The following is a 24,628-nucleotide window of genomic DNA, read 5'->3' as shown; positions in this document are numbered from 1 at the left end:
AACCTTTCCCCCCTAGCTCAGCTGACCTTTGAAACCTCCTTGGAATTTGTGTTCTTTTGCTGCAGGGCGCACAACGAAAATTCAGATTATTTTAGCACAACTTCGTAGGCTGGTTGATGAAGTTAAAACTATGAAGTACTTGCCTCCTCCTGTGATGAATGGAATAGAATCCTTAAGAATATACTTACTTTTCAGCCGGAAGGGACATACTATCATTATCTAGTCCAACTGTCCAAGGACAACAGATAACATTAACTGCAGAGAATCTAAAAACTTAATGAAAAAGTTTAAATCAAAACATTCCCTTTGATCTGCTATACTAGAGCAATTTAATACTATTTACAACTTGAATTCTTCCCAGGAAATAGAGAGAAAAAAAGGAAGTAACACTTCAACATTCCATCCTTGGAAGATCCCGTCAAACCGTACAAATGCCCAAATCATATTTTCTCATGTTCAGTGGCATCCCTAGACTTGGCTTCCCCCAGAGATATATAAATACATCATGGCTTCTGTGGTTTCTGATGGGATTCATACATTCTACCAGGCTACTGGTAGGTGCTGAATAGCTTTTGTTACCTTCCTTCTTTTTCAAGTATTTCAAGGGAAGCATAATAGCACCTTCTAGGTTCGTTCCACTTCTGGCTTTAAGACATAAAATTATTTATAGTATACTGCACTTAAGGCTTTATGAAACTCAGTACTATAAATATTTGAAATTTTGTCTAAAGCCATTCAGCCAATGAATTATGGATATTACTACAATGTTATTTCTACATTTTACTTGCGCACTATTCCTTGTTAAATCATGCTTATACACAGCACCTGATGTATCACCATAGCGTGATAGCATGCAGTACCCAATGCCACTACCATAATTACAGTATTAATATAAAGCTTCTGTTAGAAAAGTGAAGTTTAAAGTTAGCCTGCAAAAATCAGGCTAGCCCCTTAGGACTCCCTTTACGTTTTCTCCATGGAGAATTTAAGGGCTTCCCTAAACTATGTTAAACACTACACTAAAAAAAAAAAAAAATCATTCTTTAATTAACTAATAAGCATTATTATTAATCTATATTCCTACCATCCGGTGACATTATCAACACATTACAGAAATTTTCCCTCAAAGTATAAAATTATTGCTTGGTTAACTGCAAATAATTAAACCACGTTACAGCATCTAAACCAGATATTAAGTTGGAAGCATTTTACATTCTTGAATCATGACAAAATTAACTTTGTGAAATACCCAGATATTTTGCAATGCTTTAAATTCAAATAATCTAAGTATTCCCGTTACTGTACTAGTTTTAATTTCACTTTTTTTTAAACTCTGCTTTTCATGTAATGCTAGATCAGCACAAACCAACCACAGGAACTCAGGCACTACCATCATCATCATCAAGCATAATTTAAAATGTCTCAAATACAGAAGAAAGTGCTATCAGCATTGAAAGTAATGTTTTAATAAGCTTCTTCATAGCTGCTTAACAAACTTAGCCAAACTTCCAAGTAGTTTTCAATATACCAACTGCCTAACTCAGCCTGCGGATTTTTGTACAGTTCCATCCTAGCTACCTGCAAATAAACATTTTGACATTTCCTGTTGCCTTACAACCATTTCAGTCACAAGATACTCACTCTGAAAAATGAAGCTTGCACAAGCTCACCAAAGGTATTGCAAGCTGATAGCTTTTTTTTAAGACTGCCTTAAATGTGCTCCATTGCAACTGAACTTATACAAGCCATCTGCCTAAGCAGACGGAATCCTCAAGAAATCACTGAAAACAATCTATGTGCTCCAGAGAACTTGTATTACAACTCCCTTTAAAAATCCTGGCCTCTCTGCAGGGAAATAAGAAGTGGCAACACGAACAGAAGTTTTGTTCTCTGTCTTAATGCTCCTTCTTGCCAGCACAATGAAGGCTGTAGTCTGGTATAAATGCAAAAAAGTAAATAGTAGACAGAGGAAGTTAGATAAGAACAAGTAAGGAAGTCCCTAGAAAGTATACTGAGAACAAGGTAGGGTTGGAAACAGGAGACTTATTTCTGCTACACCCACTCCCTCACAAAACCAGAAAGCGACTCCGCTGTCCCAGAAACTTAATATTCTTGTATCTATAAAACCTATCCAAAAGTATGTCATAACTTTCTTTATTGAGAAATGCAGGAGATAATGATCAATTACTACCACATCCTAAACACTGAGGATGAGTTTAAAAAAAACTCCGTTGCAGCTCTGTCTGAAAACCAAAGTCATTAAAAAAAAAAAACCTCACCAACAAAACAAAACAAAAATCAAAACCACACATTACTACTAATCTCCCTGCACTGAAAATGGTTAACTGCTAAATCACATAAACCCCCTTGCTAAAGAGCACCTCCCTTTGGTACACAAAACAAAGATAGCAGTTTTCAGCTGAATCCACCAATAGGCCAAGAGGGAGAAGACAAAAGTTATAAATGTTCTTTTTAGGGACAGTGCTTAAGCTACCACAAAGTGACAGTGTCAGAACTCTCATAAGGTAGTTTTGCCACCACAGTGCGTATGTGGATCTTTTCTACTTCCATTGTTGGAACCTTGGTGAGAAACAGCAATCTTATTCCCCAGTAGGAGTATTATACTCTGATAAATTTTAAAACAGAAGTTTCATTGTATTTCTGCACGTGGACAAGCCTTAGCTGAAGGCAGAGCTTCACAGTCTGTCTGGAATCAGGTAAGTCTCCATTGTCACAAGAAGGAGGGCCATCTTGCTCATTTCCATCCCAGCCACCTTCTCAACACTAGTATTAGCCTTTGCGTCACCACATACTCAGCCAGATTAAGAAGTCAATCTGGCTGAAAGGTAACTGGGGGAAGGGAATAAAAATCATTTTAATTTTCAGCTGCATCACATACTGTAGGAACACTAACAATGGCATGAGGAACAGGAAGAATGCATAACCATAGATGGAACGAACTCTTTTAGCACCAGTGCAAATCCATAATGAAATACACCCTGAAAGAGGCAGGGGGGAAAAAGGAAGGAAAAAAAATATGGATAATTACAGTTAGAAGATATGAGCTATGATAGCAACCAAGGTTCACATACATTAGAGCAGAAATTAGTCTTGACAACACAGAAGAGTCAAAAAGACCAAAATTTTTCTCAAGTGTAATGGATATCACAGGAAAACCCAGGCAGAGAAAGCTCTTCAGTATATGATAAATTCCAGGAATGTCAGTTCATGAACAGCACAAGTTCAGTCATGAAAGAAACATTAAGTAGCCAGAGCAAATCAGGCTAAGTGCGAGAAGTCTAACAAGGTGAAAGCAAAAAACTGTCTTTGCCCTGGAAATTATGATAAAGCCAGTGGAATACATAACCGATCACAGTGAGTCAGGAAAATTAATTTAGCGGTAACAATTTGAATAATCTGACCACAAGTACATAAATCAGTGACAAAGCTACAGTGGGTAATGCAGATGATGTAAAACACAGAAGCTGGCAAAAAATAATATTTCTGCTGACCAAAAAAAAGGCCAGAGTTATGAAACTGTAAACAAGACTGCACGATTCAAATACTATCCGGAAATTCAGGTCACAAAAACTGGAATTAGAGATGACAGAGTATCAGTAACTGAGTACAATAGCTGTATCCACTATGACAGTCAATATCTTACTACATTTTAAGAAAAGAAATTTTCATATAACAAAATTTTGTGTCTGTGTGAGACAGAGCATGCTCTCTAGATTTGTCAAAGGCTCAATTTGTCATTTTTCTCCTACATAATTTGGGTTTTTCAGAGTAATCTGGTTTCCACTGTAATTTCATTTCCATCAAACTAAGTCCCATGGGTAGACAGTAATCAACTGAGGTACCAGGAAGAAAAATTGCCCATACCTTATTTGTTGCAGAAGTTAAATGATATTTTACAAGAAAAGAAACAGAACTGCAGAAGCCAAAGGGAAATCTCTGGGTTTTAAGGCAGCTATACAAAACCCCCGAGAAGTTAATTCTGTATGTGTGCTGCTCATATATGTTGCTAGAAAAATCACAGATTTTTGAGATCAACCTCTTCATCCTCCTATCATTTTTCTGGATGCTGAGACAAATGCAAAACTGAGGAAGAGCAAGGGAGCACAACAGCAACTTAAGCCAACATAAACTTTGTCTGTAAAACCTGAACATTTAACAAAAATCTGTTGAAAAGTTATGATAGGAGGTACTCTTGAAGTTTACAGCCTCTGTGCCTTGATTCTTCACCAATAAACCAAAAGACAACACAAGACTTTTAATTTACAGAGTGATGTAAGAAAGAATACATTAATGTTTGGCAAATGTATAGGCTGAGAGTGAAAAGCACCTATCAAATTTATTAACTGAGTAATAATTCTACTCTCTGTGGAATTTAGACTGACGTAACACACGCATTTACAGAATGAATTCCAAAGAGAAAACACTGAATGGCAATCCAATTCAATCCATCTTCCAAACTGAATGAGTCAAGGATCCAAAGGGAGAAAGAGTTCATCATTAAGCAGGGGGGGCGGGAACATGACACAACAAAGGTTTAATGACAAGTTTAATTCTCACATTTACCCATTTTTCCACTTTTATGTAAACTTAGAGGAATCTTCTTAAATTACCTGTGGCTCAAGTGAAAATATCCCCCTTAAATGGTAAAATACATAAACAGATCATGAGTTGTGCATTTCTTCCAAGACTTTTTGCATCATTTCTTTTCAACTGCACACAATTTTTAAGCAACTTCACTAAGCCATCTGATAATTCAACTGAAAAATGAATTTAAAAAAAAAAAAATCAAGCTTTTAGGTCTGCTGAGGAATCTACTCTGAAGTACTACAAACCTCAAGTCCTGATGATATAATACATACTGTAGCTGGGAAAAAAAGTAACATTCCTACCCCAATTCAATTTATGTTTTAAATTGGGGTGGGAAGGAACCGAACGTTTTTCACGTGCACTTATCAAGCATCTCAGCAAAAATAAGGTACCTCGAACATCAACCTTGTATTCACAAATCCAGCAAAGAAAAAAAAAACCACAACACAAAACAAAACACAAAAAACCATAAACCTGATTATGCACACCCTGTGACAAGCTGTTGTCTGTAAAGAAGACACTGTATTCCCAGCAAGGAAGTCTATTCAAAGTATACACCTCATCTCACCAATTTTGGTGAAGCAAAACATTAGTTACCCAGAAGCATTAGCTACTCAGACGTATGAGAGTGATTAAAAAAAAAAAGTCCAAAGGAAGATACCAACTAAAATGATCGGGCACTCTTAATTCATAAGTAACATTTCCAAAGAAAAACAGCACGAGAAAATACAGAATTAAACAGAAGATACTCAGGAAGGAAAAGAAAAAAGGTAAATGCATACACCCTAATTTCATCAGATCAATAAAATCTCACCACAACATTTCTTTAAAGCAGACAAGTAGGAGTAAACTACAAAAATTTAAACAAAAAAATTTCCTCATTTCTTATTAAGAGAAAACATCTTGAAGTATCTCAAGAGAAAACAAACAACTTGTGAATGAAGCTGAGTTTTTTTATATCTATTGTACCAGTCTCCAGAAATGTAACCCTCCAAAAATGTCTTCATAATTCTTATAGATGTAAAAACCGTTACAGCTGAACCGTTTAAACGTCAACATAGTCGTTAAGGCTTTTTCCCTCCCCACTCCCACTATTTCTGGCACAGAAATTCTGAGAAAAAAACTTAAATTTGTCAAATACACTAGAGAAGCTGATTGTGTTAAACAGATATGGAATACAGAATTCTGATGGACAGCTGTTACTTAGCAGTTAAATTACATACAATTATAAACTCACATTTAAAGCAAATATGGAAGTAGAACAAAAGGGTTAGTCTTTATTGTTAAGCGTGAAATACTACTATATATCGTATTTTCAGACCCATAAAGAACCATAGCGGCTCATCAACACTGAAAACCCCTCAGACTGTATTTAAGGTGTAGTATACTGTAAGTACATACTAAAAGGGGTGAAGCAACTCTCACAGGAGAGATTTTGATTCTTTGCTCTCAACAGAGTTATGTGCTGGTGATCTAGATAATGTTTACAACTTCTACAACATCTCAGTCTTCCTGTGTGATACTCACATCTAAGTATAAATAAAGCATATAGACAAACAGCACATAAAGTATTGAGTACAGTTTCAATTTTGGAAAAAGATGATCTTCTGAAGTACCAACTAAGGATCAATCAACACAGCCCATTTGAATCTCCAAACTCTCATTTCGCTACCTACTTGACAGCAACAAAACAAAACTAACATCATGTCGGCCATTGACTATCCTCATCCAGCTGCCTCCAGGCACCACATCCAGAACTTGCTACTGGTTCTAAATATTCATTCCATTATCAGGAAAGTGATATGAAGAAAACGGAAAATTCATTACAGGATGCATCACCAAACTCTCCTTCACGTGGTCAAAAACCTTTGGATGGTGCAGATAGATGAAAAACTTCAGTAATACACCTGCTAACGAGAGGCTGATACAGATCAAGTGGGGTTTTTTTTCCATGGCTGTAGACGAATTAACTTACAGCAAGGTTTCACACTACCACTATGCTAACCTTGCTGCATCCATTGACACTGATGAAAATGAAGCTTTTTATTTAATTTCAGAGCTTTACATTTTATGGGGAAAAAAAACCCACCTGTTTTCCCAGTCTTAAAACATGGAAGGAAATGGAAAGAAATTAATGGCTTCTCAAATGCCATAAGGGGAATCCATGTTTTGAGCTACATCTTCACTAGACACATTACGAACTGTCAACCACAGCAATCTGGCTAAACTGCTACAATAAGAACAGTAAGAATTCTCAGGCAATCTGGAGGTTATCTTCCTATCTAATTACCAGAACTATCATAAAGAAACTCCAAGACAGCAAGGGAGCTATAAAGCACTTATGAAACCTGACATTACTACCTCACCTAGGGGAAAAAAGTCAGTACATCACCTTAAAAACAGTCCCATTGCATGTCTGTATGCGCAGACCCACACACGTGTATTCACATACACACACAATTGTAAGCAGCAAGGAAAAGCACCTGGGATTTTAAGGTCCCACTGTGATTAATAAAGCTCTGTCTGGAAGACAGGTCAACGTATATGGAGGGCTATGCAAAACTGGAGCCTGAAACTGGAGAACAAGTCACTGGAGTTTTCACCTTCAAGCTCCAGAGAATATCACAGTTAAAAAGAAAATAATTGAAATCCTCACAGGTAAAGGATTCAGGAAAATGCATTAAAAGAAAATGTTAGAAATCACCAAACAATTAACATTTTATTTCTAAATTAGAAATATACAAAGTCTAATATAAAATATAGTTTAAAATACAGTTTAAGCTTTTAGTTAATCATCATTTTGGTCTTTCACCAACCTATTCACCTAAAAATTAAGCAAAGCAGCTCCACCTTTCTTATTTAACTTTCAAATTCACGGACTTGTTCTCTTGAAACTTACCCAAAAACACACTGAAGTACTCCACTGCTAAGACAGTAGAAAAAATTAAACACAATAAGATGCAAGGCTCATTTTCTAAGATGCCAGTATATTTTGACAACAATGTTCTTCCTCATATTAGAAAAGAGGCTTTTCTTCCCCTCACTGTCAATTTTCATTTCTGAACAAGAAAACTGAAGTTCCACTCGCTGTCAATACAGGCCTGTCACCACTATCCCACACCACAGTGCTAGTGAGGACACTCCAACCAAAAAAGCCTGTCTAGTAACAGAGGGATCCTACCTAGTACCTATCACTAGTGGTTTTTTCTTTACTCAACATATTTCTTAATAACATCCTTTTTCTTTTTTCACCATTTCAGGGCACCCTAATGCAAACCACCACCTTTTCCTCCCCCCACACCTAGTCTTACTGAAGCTAGACAAAAGGTTAAACAGCAATGAAGTGCCTTAAGGATTGAAGCCTATGGAATTTATCACGTACATTTTTGTGTCATTCCATGTTGCCATTTAGCTATTACAAAAATAGCATTACTTGTCTTAAACAAAGGCTCTTCTAGGGGCAATTTCTATTGAGTTTTGGGTACTTTATATGAAAGCTTAATAAAAAGGTAAGCCCAAAATTCTTTAAAATTTGGAAAAGAGGTTTCTTCTGCAAGTTCTCCATTCACAGATGTACATCCTTAAGGAATGATGCAATGTGGAATTCCCCTCATGAGTAAATTCATGGCTAAATTCTAACTACCAAACAGTATGATTTGCTAAGACGTCCATGAAAAGATCTACATGCAAGAAAATAACATTTTTCTGTTGGCAGTTACATTGTGTAAAGAAAATTAAATCACAAAACAGGGTTGCATGCTGTTTTTGTAAGCAGATCAAAGATGCTACAAATAGAAGTTGCCCACAATAACGTTCCTGATAGTGATCCATTACTCCTAGAGCAGACTTCATTTTAACTTGATGAAAAAGTAGAAAATACTAGCATTCCTAGAATTGTAGGATCATTTCAAATGGAAGAGACCCTCAAGACTGAGTCCAACCATAACCTAAATCTAATACTAAACCATGTTTCTAAGAGCCTCATCTATATGTCTTTTAAACACCTCCAGGGATGGTGACTCCATCACTTCCCTGGGCAGCCTGTTCCATTAAAACATTATTCAAATCCAAAACATTACTAGATTTAAATTTACATCCCATGAATCTCTTTTGAAGGTGTACTAACAAAAAGAAGTTAACCAAAAGCAAGTAATCACTCTCACAGTTAATACTAACAAATCCTTCAAGAAAACCATACATCAGTAATGTTTCTTTTAGAAAGCAAGCCTGTTAACACACATGTATCAAAACGGGTTTTATTCCCAGCATTTTAATTTTTATTTGAACTCATCAACAGCTGGCAACCAAAAAGTTTTCATATCAAGCAGACTGAATTCAACTCTCAAATAAAATGAATACTTAGTGGCTTCTTATGAAACAAAGCAAATATCAGAAAATTCAGAACAGAAAATGCAAAAGGAACTGGTCGTGCTGTTAAGCTCCCTTAAAGAAAAATTTAAAAAAAAAAAAGCAGCAAAAGATTTTACACTAAGTCACAATTGGCTACTTTAAGACCTTACTTGGCTTCCTCCTCTCCTCTTGTGAGTAAAGTTATTAACAGCTCTCCTGTAACATCATCAACACTCAGTATTTTAAATTATTTTACTAAACCAGATCTACAGAAAGCGCTCAAAGCACACAATAGGCTCAAGAGGACACTGCGATGTTTCAGAAATGCAATAGTTGACATTTTGAGGGTGTAAAGTCATGACAGAACAGCTTTTTGTCATTATCTATTCAAGACTCTGAAGAAGAAGCTCTAGGTCAAAACAAGGTTCTATCATGAGTGCAGAGGGAACTTCTGTTAACTATACTCCCAAGTCATGCTACAGCCTTTAGCATAGACAGCCAATACAACATAACTGTTTTAAAAGGATACCTCAACTCATTACAAAACTGTAATTCATTATAATGGTGAGAAATTTAAGATGTTCCTACATTAATAAGAAAACAAAAACTGGATTTAATATGTGGAAAATGTCACTACATTTTTCTAACACATGAATCCAAAGTAGCTCAAACTTCTCAAGTAGAGAAATTCAAGTCTTACTGCATGCAAGCATATGCTTATGAAAGACCTCCTTTCCATCCCTTGCCCCTGCTATGGAAAGACTGTTTCTTTTAACTACCATTCTGCAATACAAAGGTTTACCAAACCACTCCTCCTAAACATAACAAATTGCTTGGCAAGACTGCTAACCAACTGACATTCATCACTACTGCATACTGCAGAATAAGAACCTCTTAAGAAAAATGGAGCAAAATAAAGATTGTGTTGAATGTTCTACACTGATGGTAAAGTGCAGGTATAACAGTGTAGCTTAATTTAAAATTCTTTTTTCTTTAGGTTTGTGTCAGGGAGACACTATGCATAACAAAGTTCAGTTATGTTAAAAAAAAAAAAAAAGTTGTGTATCTATATACCACAAACATTGTGGATGATGTAAGACAAGTCCACAGCAACACCACACAGCACTGCTAGCTTTGCAAAAGGCACGGTACTATAACAGAAGATAGACATTATCAAGCTATGTTCCCAAAACATACCTTTAAGTACAGCTTTAAATTCTGAACTCAGATTTTAAACAAGAGTGATATGGATAATAAAACTGGATGCAGCTACACAGAGTTTCAAGAGGAGCCACATCCATGTTAAAAGAAAAACTTAAGATTCCTGAACAGGAGAAACCATGTTCACATTAACACTAATGCTAACATCCAGGAAACAATTTTCTAAAGGACACAAAAGCCTTCACATGTACAGCTTTTCAAGTGAGCAGAAAACCCAGCAAAGTTTCTTACATCTTCAGACAACCACTTCACACCGGTCTCTGCAAGCACTGGATAAGCAAGACTACTGATTTGATTAAACAATGTTTGTGGTTACAAGAAAAACAATTAAAGTAAGTGTAATAGTTTTTGGAGTTGGGGGGTGGTCTCTTTTTTAAAAAAACAAAAAAATTGCACTTTGAGTGAAAAACAGTAAGGAACACCTTTGATTTATTTACTTCACAAATGAGGCTACCCTCCTCAGCATGTTTCCAAAATATACCTCCAGTTTGTAGATCTCTTAGGATATATAAAACATTTCTGAGAAAAGAAATAACATATATATGCACACACTCAGAGCACTGCCTGACACAAAAGCACTTGCCATTCAAATACCTGAAATAAGTTCTGAACTTTTTCTAAACTGCAGCAGGAAGGACAGAACTATTTCCCATGGAACTTAATATATTTTCAATACACGCCTGATAGGAACATAACTTTAAATCACTTAAAGGAACTTGTTCAACTAATAAATAACTGAATTCTTACCTATTTTTACCCAATTGTATTTATATTGGAAAGTCCTAAATTAATTTCAATATTAAATGCAAGATATCTTGGAACAAAGGTATTACAGGTACCTTTGCTTTCTTAGAAGCCTACTTGATTTTGTTAAGATACACTAATACACTATTTTTGTTTATCCTGAGTCTCACCTGTAAAAATTCCAGATTATTAATAAAATGTATAAACCTAAAAGTGTGCGTTTAGAACAGAAAGTAGCTGCATCGGTCTAATTCTGAGTACAAATGCACCACAATGTGGGAAATACAATGTTTATAAAAGGATGACAGTGTTCCACAGAGAGAGAAAGAGTAAACAGTTTTGCTACCACCATCCTTATTGATTACCACCTCCAGATGTAGTCTTCCTGTCAATTCAATCGGCAGAAGTATCACCACAAGGGCGAATTCTGCAAGACATGAAGCAGTTGCAGCCTGGAAAGACTAAGAGGCTAGCCAAAAGAAGTAACATTAAGAAAACCTACACAAAAGTACAAAAGATAGAGAAAAAAAAGAGATAGAGTACAAAAGAGAAAGAGGAAAAACTTTAAAAGATGCTATGATACAATCTTACATTTATTTTTAATTAGCTTCCTCCCCCCCTCAAAAAATGCTAATATTTGAGTTTCTTCCCCTGCAGCTTTACGATTATGTTTTTCATTCAAAGCTACCATTAAACATCACTATTGTCCAGTATATTGCAATAGAATAATCAATACATGTATTTCATATGCTTCCCCAAAATTCTTGATATTTCCTACTATATTTTATTGGTTCAAAGAATAAACATTACTTAAAGAATCAAAAGCATTATTTAAAAAAAAAAAAAAAAAAAAACACACCACACACTAAACCAACAAACATGCAAAAAAACCAAACAAAAAATCCAACACCCTTTTGCATGACTTAGATTTTGCTGAAATAAATATGTTACTTGATCAGGAATGTTTATGGTGAGGAGTCCTGCCAATTTCTCAAAGTAAAACCTTAAAAGATCAAAAGTAAAGTTAGCTGCCTGCATATTTCAGTCAACCCTACATATTTCTTATTAAAGACACTATTTCAATGCCATAATAAAGATCAATCCTCCAAACGCCTATTAACAGTCTTTTCCCAAATTTTAACAATTTTAATATCCATTTGTCAGGCATTTGAGAACCTGGAAAACACAGGTTACCCAGTCTGTCGTAACAAGTGTTGCCACTAGTATACTTAACGTTGCATATTAATATCTAAATTCAACAACTTTTTAAAAATACAGGTCCTAGTTCTCCAACTAGGTCAGCAAAAGTGGGCCTTGTGCTAGCTTTGAGCCTATGACTTCAGAGGGTCTTTAGCATGATACAAACTTCCAGGGACATAACTGCAGAACTGTGAATATAAAACAATCGTACAGACAACATGAAGACAGCTGAGACGGACACAATATGTCTACAGTGAGCCTGGGAGTCCCTTGAACGTTTAATAAGAACAATTGTTTTCTGAAATAACTTTTTCCTATACACTCCTGTGTTGTGTTATTGCACATTTCAAAATATTTCTGAGAGCGCAACCTGAAAATGAAATATGGCATCTTAAGAACAACCTCAACACTTTTGGATGCTTCTATGAAAACAAAATCACTGAAGAACAAAATAGATTTTTTTCAAAGGCTATTCTCTCGGTATACAAACAATGCTGCACAAGGTGGGACAGCACACGTTAAATAACGTGATTACCAACACACAAAAAACCCCAATAACCCATCCAACTGGTGAAACCCTCGGTTTTCTTGAGGACAATAACAGAGAATATCGGTGGCCAACCTGCATGCAACTACCCCTGACACACACCTTGGACAAGTGGAGAGGGTTGTACTGCCTAAAACAAATAGCAACAGACAAGCCCCAAGACATAACTTCGAGGAGAAGCAGCAGGGCAAACTGGAGGAAGAAGACGAGAAAAGCCACAAACGCTTTTTGTGCATCGAAATAGGGCTGCTGGAAGCCGAGACTAGAGGAGTGGCCTACGCGTTAATAATGTTTACAGCGGGCGTGAAGGAGCTGGTGCTGGTGGTTTTCATTGAGACTGTAGGCAAAGCGCCTCGGCAGGGCCTTATTTCCAGGCGTCGCCCGGGCCTACACGGCTCCAATCACTCCACCTCAGTAATGGCGTTCCGTGCGAAGGGAAGCGAGAAGCAGGGGAGGCAAAGCTGGGTGCAGCGCTGCGGGGAGCCACCGGGCCCTCTTCGCCCGGCGGCACCGGAGGGAACGACAGGAGAGGCCGGCCGGCGGCTGGCAGAGCCCCCCGAGGGGCGCGGAGCACTTCCACTCCCCGGCAGCCAGGGAGAGGATGAGGAGCCGTCAGCCATTTTCCCTTGCCCTCCAAAACACCAGCGATGCAGGGCCACACGCCGGGGGCTGCGAGGGAGGCGCTGCCGCCACCCGTCGCCCGTTATCCCCACCCCCGCTCGCCGCCCCGCGGGGCCCGGCTCGCCCCCTCCTCCCCGCCGCACCCCGCCGTCCCGCACCCCGACCCGGGGAGCCCCATCCCCGGGGAGCGCCTCCCCTCCGCTCTGCACGGCGGCGGCCGCCGGCTGCAGCACGAAACAGCTGCCCCCGCGCAGCCGCTTCGCCTCGCCGCGTCCCGGCCCGGGCTCCGGCCCCGCCCGGGCACAACGCTCCGCCACTCACCCCCGCACGGCTTCCCCTTGTCCCGCGGCTGCTGCTGCGACGGCCCGGTGTCCTCCTGGGTGCTGCCGAAGGAGCGCGGCCGGAGACTGCCTCATCCCAGGCAGCCAGCAGGGCAGAGTCTCATGCCAGGCCCCGCGATCCCGGGCGTGCAGCCGGCTGACTGAGGGGGCGGCTCCGCTTCCCCAGGACCCCCCGAGCAGGCTCCGTGTGCTGCGACGGGAGGGAAGAAGGCGAAGTTGCCGCCGCTGCCCGCGCTTCAGATCCCGGCCCTGGCTGCTCCGCTCTCTCCGGCGCCGGCGGCACCGCTGGGGCGTTTTTCCTGCGTCACCAGCTCCTGCCCGGCGGCCCTGGGCTTCGGCTCTGGCTGGGGCTTGGCCGGGGCCTGCGCGCTCCGCTCCGCCCCGTCCGGGGACCGGGCGCACGCGGGGGAGGGGGCGCACACGCACCCCGCGCCTCTCGCCGGGGCCTGGGGCTCGGCTGGGCGGCAGCGGCCGCTGTGCGCGGGGGCAGGCGGGCGAGCAGGAAGGAAGGTGGCAGCGGAGGGGCCGGCCCGGGCGGCTGGAGCGCTCCCCGCTGACGGCTCCGTGCGTGTGGGGGCAGGGGAGGGCGGGGGGTGGGGGGAGGGAGCGAGGCGAGACGCGGCGGCGGCGCACCTCCGTCTGGCGAGGCCCTGGGCAAGATGGCGGCCCCGGCAGAGCCTTCCGCACCCGGCCCGCACCGCAGGCCCCGGCCTAGCGCGGCAGCGGCTCCGCCACCCCAACGGCGTGACGCGCTCCCCGCCCCCGTCTCGGTCTCCCCGGGCTGTCACTCACGCCGCAGCGGCGAGGCCCAGGCCGCGGCCCGCCTGCCCCCACCCCTGTGTGTGCGAAGGGGGAGCGCCCGCGAGGACGGGTTGGGGGGGGGGACGGACGACGGTGGCGTGTGTGCGTGCGCGCGCGCGGTCGTTTCACGTCGGTTGGGCTCGAGCGGGTTCCATTGTGACCCTCCGGGCGAACCGCGCGGAGGGCCCGGATAATGACGTCAGCGCAGCCGCTGCCTTCTGGGCCTGGCCTTCCCCGCCGCTGCCGCCGCGTTGGGCCTCGCCGGGCCGGCAGCTGGGGCCGCTCCGGCGGCGCGTCCCTTTGGGCCTGGTGGTGGCGGCCGATAAGCGGTGGCGGGCAGCACCGCTCCGCCCTCGGGTCGCTGTGCAGGAGGACAGGGCGGACAAAGCCGGGGGAAGGGGAGGCAGAGGCGCCCCGGCTGCCCGCTCGCGGCCGGAGGCGGGCGGGAGGCCCTGGCGGTTACGGGGCGCCCGTTCACCGCTCGGGGCTGGGAACACCCTGGGCAAGCCAGGAGGGAGGCGGGGTTGTCCGGTGCGTGCGCGCTCGCTGCGGATGTCGCAGCGGTCAGCTCAGCCACCGCCGGGCCGTCCCGTCCCGTCCCTCGGGCACTGGCCCCTGCTAGGCCGCGGGCTCGGCGTATGAGAACGGACTTTGGGCTGGGCCTCGCAGCTGACGGGGGTGCACGCAGGGTTGACTTCATTCCTCAGCACAGATACCTGGTTAGGGGATGGCAGCATTTAAAAAGCTAAACGAATCTTCTGTTGCTCTTGTTTCTTTTTTTCACGTGCGTGACGGCTATAGAGTGTCAAGTCAGTAGAATCCCACTCTGTGTAGGTGCTTTATATGTTATAGTAACCGGGGAGACTTTAAACCTGGATTTAAAACCTGGGAAAAAATGGGAAAGCGTACCTTGTGGAAGGATGGAAGTTTAGCAGACATGGGGGTCTTGGAGAATACCTGAAATAGTGCTTAATGTTTTGTTTTGTTTGCATTCCAAGGTTGGAGTCTCTTTTTAACAACACTATTCAAGAATTTCAGAGCAGGAAGTGAAAAATACAGTATCCAGCTGAAAACACGGGAGGAATTTGGGTTGCATGAGTTGGAATTTGCCCAAGAGGCTGGAGCTAACAGACTTAGCTCTTGTGCAAAAAGTTTATCTTTTGGACCATGCACTGACAAAGACTAAAATACCAGTTGCTCATTGCAGAAGCTGAGGGTGGGTTTTCTGTAAAAAGGTAGAGGTCAAAACCAAGTGGTGATATCTACTGTTATTTCCTATTTTATGAAAGTTAGAGTTAGTCCTTGTTCTTGCTAATCATTAGATTGTGGGTTTTGGGAAGGAAATCTGAAGTACGTCTCTACATTAACCACTCAGTAAACAAAGGATGCAGCTGCATCATCACTGCACAAATGTAGCAGTTGTTTACTGGAAGAATATTTTTACGTGCTTTTTCTTCATCAACAATAAAAAAACATAACTGTGGTGAAAATATGTGTAAGTGTAAGCCTGTTTATGTTTGGGTTAGAAATAGGTGTAATCGTAGAAAGAAGAGCACTTTTATCTTGGTGTTTTCCATTCCTCTGAGCATGTTATTGTGGCCTCCTTTCTCCTTTTTTGTCGTTTATCAATTTCTTCAGGCATTCCCTCCTATTTGCAATTTATCTAGTTTGTTCTCCTGGGAGAGTGTTTTAAACTACGGCAACTATAATGTATTTAACTTTCCTTGTCTGCCACAGTATTCTCCCTTGAGCTCTTTTCTGGTTTTGGCGGCTTAGAGCCACAATGGCACCTCAAACAATTGTATATTTTTTGACATGTCTTATCCTTAAAAATTAACTGCTGTGTTTATTGAGATTCATTTCTTTTTATTGTTTAGTAGACCCCTGTCTTAATGGCAGCCCAAATACTGTGTTCCTTCTAACTACTGTGGCTCTTTTGGCAGAGCCAGTGACACATCAGTGGATTTTTATAATGTGGGCAGCTGTCTGCCAAGAAATTGACTGTCAGTTCACATAAAAGTCAACAAAAACCCAACATATGAACAATACTTGTAGAAACAATACTCTTACAACTTGTAGCAAGTATTCCCTCTCGTGAAGAAGGGTTCCTTCACCCAAGAGGAGTGGAAGCTCTGATTAGTTTAATTGAAACCTTAGGTTTGAAACAAACTGATTCCTCTTCAGCTTTCCGGTAGTTTCAGCTTTGGTGGTATTTTTATGATCTTAGATTCTAGTTTATGTACAGTTTGCAGAAGCATAATGAGATACAAGAGGAATTTTGCACTTGTTTGGGGAAAAAAAATGGCTTCATGTTTATTCCCTTACTTTTATATTTGACCTTCCTGTTTTAAAAGTTTATTCTGAAGTGCTTCGACAGAGCAGCAGTTGCTTGTGGCCATGCTAATCAAAGGTCGCAATAGGCTGAAGTAGACAGCTATTTATGGCACCAAATAAAAGAAGATACTGGGATGGCAATGACACTTTGTGGTTACTGAACAAGCAAACTGCACACCAGGCTTCTGACTGGGGAATTCTCCCTCTTCTCCCAAACAAAAATCTATACCCATCCCTCTTCCCTCGGGCTTCCAGAGTTCTCCGGGGGCATTGCTGTGGCTCCTCTGGTACGATGCCTTTGGAAAACATTGTCACTTTTTTTTCCACCTCCCCAGTATTACAGATAAACATTACCAGTTTACCTTTGTGCAGCAACTATGGAAATGAAAGGATGTGAGTGAGATAAATTGCTGATTAAAGAGTATCCGTGGTATGAAGACAGGAGTCAGAAAGCACTTGCAAAACTTGCTAATTGTTCTAAAACAAGTGTCCACGCAGAGAACTATGACAGAAAAATATATTCCTTGATACTTCTCATTAATTCCCCTCTGTACATAACCCATGGTATGATTAGAAATGTTTCGCAACATTTTTAATTCAATGTGAAAATGTGGGGAATGGAAACGTTTCTGTTCAGGCTTCCCAGCTCATGCACTCCACCCAGCCTATCAAACAAAAAGTGAAACCAGTTGCAAACCAGCTCGTTACGTTGTTCGTTGACTAACCCAAAAGAAAGGAAAAATGAAACATATTGGCAAGGGAATTATTCAGAATTAAGGAAAACTGTGTTAATAGATGCATTTATCTCCAATTCTTAAACTCTGAGTATTGCCACACTGCTCCATAGACAAAAGTGAAACTTAGGACATTGCTGATGCAGAGTGATGCTATAGAGCTTTGCAACTGGGTACCATAAAAGAGCAGTAACAGAAGGGAGAAAGCAGAATTTTACCACAGACCTCTGAAAGATCATTTTTTCCTTCTTGTTCAGCCCCCTAGACACTGCATTACATAGTATCTACCAACTCCCAGAAAAAAAATATATAAGCAGCAGATAAAGAAAGTTTCTCTTAAAACACTGCTTGGAAATCAAACAAGTTACTGCCTGGACATTAAGATTTGTTGTAAGGGATCACATCAAGGATCAATGTTGCAACATTTTCAGTATTTTTGGGCCCAATCCAGTAAATCACTTAAGCACATGAGTAATGTTCTTGGTTTACATATTTTTTCATTGACTTATTTGTCCCATCACGTAAATGCCAGTAAGGAAAAGAGTCCTTTGCACTTGCTCAAGTCTTTGGTTTATGCAGCATATATTTTGGATATTATTTTGGCAATAATGATGTGTGGAAAGAAAACTTATTTTTCACAGTTGTCATTTCAAATATAAAGCATAATTATATCATAGTGGTCACAAAACATTACATAGACAATATTTTCATCCTGGGAATAATGAATGGTGAGCAGTGTCCGATATTTCCACACTTGTTCTCAGAGCAGAGGTTGTTGTGCACCATCAGTTGCGTGACACAAGACGAAAATGAAAGAGGATTCAAGAGATGTGCAGAGATGTTCCCCATGTGTCACAGGTCTTGTCAGGCTGCCCCGGGAGCCAGCTTTTCCCTGAGGGCCAGGACTATCAGGGGCTCCCCAGGACATCTGATCAGGCCCTGGCAGCCTGGGCTCATCCCACCCACCAGCCAGGGCCACCATGGCAGCCCCAGTCCTGGGCATCAGACACCTCCCTGCTTGGCTGGGCTGAAATGGGGTCCTGGGCAGGGGTGCAGGCAGGCCCTGTGGGAGGCTGCCAAGGGACCCCATTATTGCCCTCGGGGCCCTGAGACATCTGTATTCTTTGGCCATTATGGCAGGTGATTAGTGTATCTGATGAGAAAACACCAGGCAGCTCAGTGAGAACTTTGCTCTCTGTATCCCTTAAATTGATAAGTAAAACCCAATAAAGTTATTGCAATGACAAATAATTAAGATGATTTTAAAGTGTTCAGCATATAATTACTATATCTAGACACCATGTATTTAGGCTTTTCTACTAGGAACAAAGCCAGAATCCAAATGCAGTAAATTTTAAAAGTTAGCTATTGTGTATCTATTCCAAAACTCAGCTGTGATCTCTACCTTCTATACTATCCTGGGAGCAGGGAGGAGGTGTGTCACCCTGAGGTCTCAAACAGCACTTACTGAACATCTAAATTAACATTCAAAATTAAGAAAAAAAATCTAATAGAAGTAATGTATCAAGAAGTTGCAAACACCGTTCTGTGTTGCCAAGTCTTTTCTGTTACAAATGGAGGTAGAATATAGACATTTAATTTTAGTTTCTCCATTCCTCACATCAGTATAAGACTTCCCTTCATAGTTGTAACTTTCTGTCTTTCCACTTTTGATTTCTGGTTGTATGAGATGTTAACAGTGATGTTGGAGTGACCGTAATGTCACTCTTGAAATTTTCTTTGAAGCAGTTAAACCCAATGTATGCTCTGTACTTGAAGGTACGAAAAAATGCATGCTTAGGTAGAAATCATAGAAATTTGATAAAAAAATATTTTGTAGGGAACTGTGGTCTTTTACATTGAAGAAAGGATGTTTAGGAACAATTCTTATGATGGAAAAAATATGGTGTGGCATTTTCCTGTTATTTGTTTAGTTATTCAAATAAGGGTTAAATGAACAGCATAAGCAGAAATTTTCTATATGTCTACCAAATGCTTAGAAGGTATCGCAGAGACCAGTTATGAAAACTTCTGTTTACAGGCCCAAAAGCATATCTCATCCATCTTTTAGAGAGGGAGCAATTCAGAATACTTCATTTTTCCTGTGTAATTGGTTCCTAGCCAAACTGTCCTTGGATAAACCATGTGGTGTCCATGTGAAAAGCATCCGTCTCATATTCTTTGGACAGAGTTCAACAAATTGATTTGACAACCATATGGTCCTCTTCATCCACATGAACCTTGAAGAAGTCTGACTTCCTTCCAGCCTTAGGACTAGAGTGAGGGAAGAAGGGAACTGTTCTTTAAACTTGTCAATGTTATTCCTAAGTATGCTAGATAAGAATGTTGTAAAAAAAACTGCAAGAAATTTTGTAGATTTAGAAACTACTGCCATTTTCTTAGTTTTTCTGAATGCATCTCTGCACAGAGTGTTTGTCATTGCACTGGCATAAAGTTGAAGGAGACTGTTGTTCACAAAATTCTATCCGTTACATATTATGTGATGGTCATTTTCCTTTATATACGGTTCCTAAACACAAGAGTTGCTGTGTGTGCAGTAGAACTAAAGGGGCTTGTTTTCTTATGGCTGAGCATCTTGTTCCCTTCCAACCTTGAATTACACCCCTCACGTGCTAAAGTGCCTGTTTTATGTTAACTAGATGATCTTTGAGGCCCTTTCCACCCCAAACCATTCTAGGAGTCTACGAAATGTGCTGGGCTAGTCAGGAGCTTAATTAGCTAATAACAAGCAGGAGGTATAATAAGTAAATTGTACTTGCCTTTCCAACAGTGGGCACATCTTCTGCGTTTCTTCCTCCTCTTGCTAACAATCTTCCCAAAATCTGTAGGAATTAAATTCTCTTTGGAAACCCTTATCCCTTGTTCAAAGTTTATTGAAATTGGCTGAAAGGCTCAAGGGGAACTGATAGGCAGAGGAACAGCTAGACAACAGGATTGTGTGAAACCAGTATTGCCAAGAAACCATTAAAGGTTTCAAAAGAGTGTAGTCTGATAGAAGAAAGGCTACTATGCAGTTTTGAAATGGAAAAAAAAAGGAGGAAGGAGAGCAGAGGTGTGAACAGAGAGAAAGAAACAATAGGGGAAAAAAAATTATTTAAGAGTATCTGAAACAAGCATGGTAACATGATTTGAACCAAAGCACAGATCCATTTCAGATCTTGTATCAATAGTTTTATCTGAGCTTTATAAAATGGCTTGTCAGAAAAGCTTAGATCTAAAAATATGTGCAGGAAGGAAGTTTGTAATTTTGTAAAACCAGTTTTCTTTTTCTTTCTTGGGATGGAAGATTTTTTTTTTCCAGTCTAAAGGGGGATTTAACAGTGCAGGATGTAGAGTAGTAGGATTTTGGAACCTTTAGTTACCTACTTGTCACTCCACTCTTCTTTTTTGCCAGAAGTTTTTCTTGGCTATCTATATTTGATTGCCAGTCACCTGCAAAAATAGTTCCCATTGTCAAAAAACTTCTCTAAAAAACCCCATTATTTGTGTTTTCATGAAACATTATCATAAGCAAATGTCAGTTCACATTGCTGATTTGTAAAAACTGAATTGTGGTAACTGCTATTATATTGCTCTTCCGTTATTTCACTGCAACAGCTACTTCAGAACATAATACAGACTAACTTTCTGCCATATTGTATTTTATGTAGCCCTGTAGCCTTTCTGAGGGATTACATACATTTAAAATACATTTGGTAAATATGGAGTAACTCATACTAGGACTTTTGCCATAGTAGTGTTATTTCAGCTGTAGTAGCAGTAATGTTTGAGCAATAGCACTGTCTTTGTAGCCAGAATGGTATAAGGCAATAAGCAAGCCAGAACTTGTGAGGAGAGGTAGTATCTTTTATTAGATCTGAAAACAGGCTTGTATTCATCAAAGCTGGTCTGCTTTTACTAGACACATCAGTTGGTCTACGGAAACAATAGGTTTCTATAGATATATGTATAAGTACATCCTTTATCATCCAGAGGCAATCCGCTTTTTCTCAGCATGCTAATTCTTTTCCATTTATTTTTTATCCTATTATTTTGGGAAGGTAAACATAATTCAAGATCTAAATATATGGAAATAACATCAAGGGACAAAAGCTAAAGTTTAGGCTGTAAACAAAAGTTTATTTCTCTGTTTTGCCTTTTTTAATATTAACCGCAACACACTTTAAAAATCCAATTGGCTTGCCACTACTTCTAATGTTTGCACTGCCCTCAGTTACAAATTGAGACCAAATGGACAAATCTGATACCAACAAGTTACTTTTCTTTTTGAAATCTTAACTACTAGAATTCTGTAGTTCTTCTGCTTTTAAACTTATTACCCGTTATTTCTTTGGTTAAAATGAGAGTCAAATTTCAGATCATAATGTTGTTTTAAATGTTTGCCTTTCCCTGTGTTTGTACTTCTACATGCACATGAAGTAATACATGTTTAGGGGTACTTTTTTTTTCCTGAAAATCTTTACCAGAATATACCAAACCAAACGAAAATGAACAAAATTATGTATTTTAACTTCCCAGAGACAAAATAGTTACTCCTTTATTTTCTGAAATGACAAAAAAAAAGTCTTGAATCATCCAGCCATCTTCTAAGATTTTTTAGTAGATGAACAAAAATGCCAGCAGTTCTCAAAGATTTTAATTTGTGACTATACATCATTACAAAAGATTAATTCCTTACTCAGGTGGAGAATCTGACTGAAGTCCATAGATTAATGTCATTAGTAGTATTCATTTCACTGAGCAATAGTAGACTTTGAAGTTTTCCTTGAACCTTAATTCAAGGAATGTTAGAAGTATCAAAAACATATGGCTGAAAGACTGGGGCTGATTGCAGATTAGCACAGATGTAGCTCCCGCTTGGTGGGCTAAATCCACCGTAAGTCTTCTCTATTTCAAAAGAGAATGAGTGTCCTGACCTGCCAAACCATAGTCATTTCAACTGGGTACATCTCACTACATTGCAACCACCTACAAATGGGACACCCTGTCGGATGTGGCTGCCTGGTGTCCCTGGGCAGGCCGTGCGGAAAGGCAGGGGCTCCCCGAGCACAACTGGCCCCACTCCTTCATCGCCCCTGGAGCTGCTTTCCTTTCTCCCACAGCTGTGGAGAAAGTGTGAATGGCTCCCTAACTTTCAGCCTGTCAGCATTATTGTAGAATTACAGAATGTCCTGAGTTGGAAGGGACCCACAAGGATCATCGAGCCCAACTCCCATCCCTGCACAGGACAACCCCGCAGGTCACACCATGTGTCTGAGGCCTTGTCCAGTCTCTTCTTGAACACTGTCAGGCTTGGGGCCGGGACACCTCCCTGGGGAGCCTGTTCCAGTGTCCACCACCCTCTGGGGGAAGAACCTTTTCCTCATGTCCAACCTAAACCTCCCCTGGCACATCTTCCTGACATTCCCTCGGGTTCTGTCACTGGTCACCAGAGAGAAGAGCTCAGCACCTGCCCCTCCTCCTCCTCCCCTTGTGAGGCAGCTGTAGCCCCATGAGGTCTCCCCTCAGTCTCCTCCAGGCTCAACAAACCCAGTGACTTTAGCCGCTCCTCATACGGCTTCCCCTCTAAACCCTTCACCAACTCCATAGGCCTCCTCTGGACACTCTCCGGTAGCTTTATGTCCTTTTTATCCTGTGTTGCCCAGAAGGGCACCCAGTGCTGCAGGTGAGGCCGCACCAGTGCAGAGCAGAGCGGGACAATCACCTCCCTCGCCTGGCTGGCAATTCTGTGCTTACTAGCACAATTAGGTGATACAAAATGTGGGTTCTCAACCAGGAGGCTGTCTGCCCAGAAGCGAGTTTTGCATCTGTGAGCAAGCCGAGCAAGGAGCCCACTGAGAAGGGAGCGCCTGCGGCCATGGCCAGCAGGAACCCTGCAACTCTCGTTTCCCTTAGTCAGCACACGGACGGCAAGGGTATGACAAACTGCCCGGGCCAGAGGAAGAGAAATGTGCTGCTCAGAGCATCTGAAGTATTCAGAGAGCAGATATAATGAGTAATTCATGTAGTGGGGTTGATGACAACCACTTATCTGTTTTACCAGACATAGATGAGGTGCCGCGGCAGCTAATGGGAGAGAAAGATAGGGTGAGAAAAGAAATGCAGTAATGGGAGTCTGAGCAGAAACAATTATTTCCAGAGAATGGTTTCTTTAACTTATCCTAAACAATGAGATACATTGTCCAAATATTACCTACGTAGTACTTGAGAACACTCATTCTAATAGCAAACAGCTGTTTGATTCGACTATGTTTATGCCCTTTGCTTAATGTTAATGGACATTAGTATAATTCAAGTTTTGGTCAGCTGTTCAGGAAATGGCTAATCTTCTAAGTGAGTATCTGTCCTGCACATGAAGATACTCACTGTTTGACTTCAGTCAACCATTATTCTTCATTTCCCTCCTTGAAAGGCTTAATTCATTGTATCAGGGAATAGAAATTATAAGATGACCCTTGTTTCATGTATAGATTGAAAATTTGGGGTCCAAACTGTTCTTGGTAGCCACGCATAAGTTTATTATTCAAAGAATTGTTTTTAAATTGTCATTTGGACTCAGGAAATGTGGGGCTCATCATGCTGCACGTATTTTTCAGGTGTAGCATGTTGGAGTTGCCTTAAGGGTGCTGAATTTAGATGCTGATGGTGCTTGCAAGAACCAATACACGACAGACTGGCTCAGTCTCCTACATGTTAAGAATTAATCAAGATTATGTTTGGGGTTTTTGTTTTTGTTGTTGGTTGGGGTTTTTTTTTTCAGTTTCTGCATCTGGCTGATAGTTTTTTGTTCACTTACTTTTAATGGTGAACAAAGGTCATCCCTGAAAGCCATATAGAAGCCCTCAATGGCAAAATTTAGTATCAAGTATTTTAAGTCATATTAGTATGTACTCTCTGGGATAATACCAGATTAATTCAAAACCATCTGGTAAATAGTTTTCTCAAACTCTGTTTCTTAATTTTCTGGAAGGAATATTGTTTTCTAATTCCATAATCTCCTAGTTAAAGACTAAAAAGATAGCTCAGAAACTGAGGATTACTTCGGTAAAACTATTGCATTTAACTTGGAGGACATTTCCAGATTTTAGGTTGTCTGCATATTATAC

The 24,628-nt window shown here is 40.9% G+C and overlaps 1 protein-coding gene across 2 annotated transcripts in view; it reads right to left on the bottom strand.

The window, feature by feature from the left end:
- USP9X (ubiquitin specific peptidase 9 X-linked) overlaps positions 1-14,601 on the bottom strand; it is a 112,315-nt gene extending 97,714 nt beyond the window's left edge. For both annotated transcript variants that reach the window (XM_065637259.1, XM_065637267.1), the window contains exon 1: positions 13,613-14,601. The gene's annotated coding sequence lies outside the window, so the exon portion shown is untranslated. The remainder of the gene's footprint in view (positions 1-13,612) is intronic.
- Between the last annotated feature and the right edge of the window lie 10,027 nt (positions 14,602-24,628).

This window comes from Caloenas nicobarica, chromosome 1 (assembly GCF_036013445.1).
Source record: "Caloenas nicobarica isolate bCalNic1 chromosome 1, bCalNic1.hap1, whole genome shotgun sequence".
In the NCBI taxonomy this organism is placed as follows: Eukaryota; Metazoa; Chordata; class Aves; order Columbiformes; family Columbidae; genus Caloenas; species Caloenas nicobarica.
This window is presented reverse-complemented; position numbering and strand designations above follow the sequence as displayed.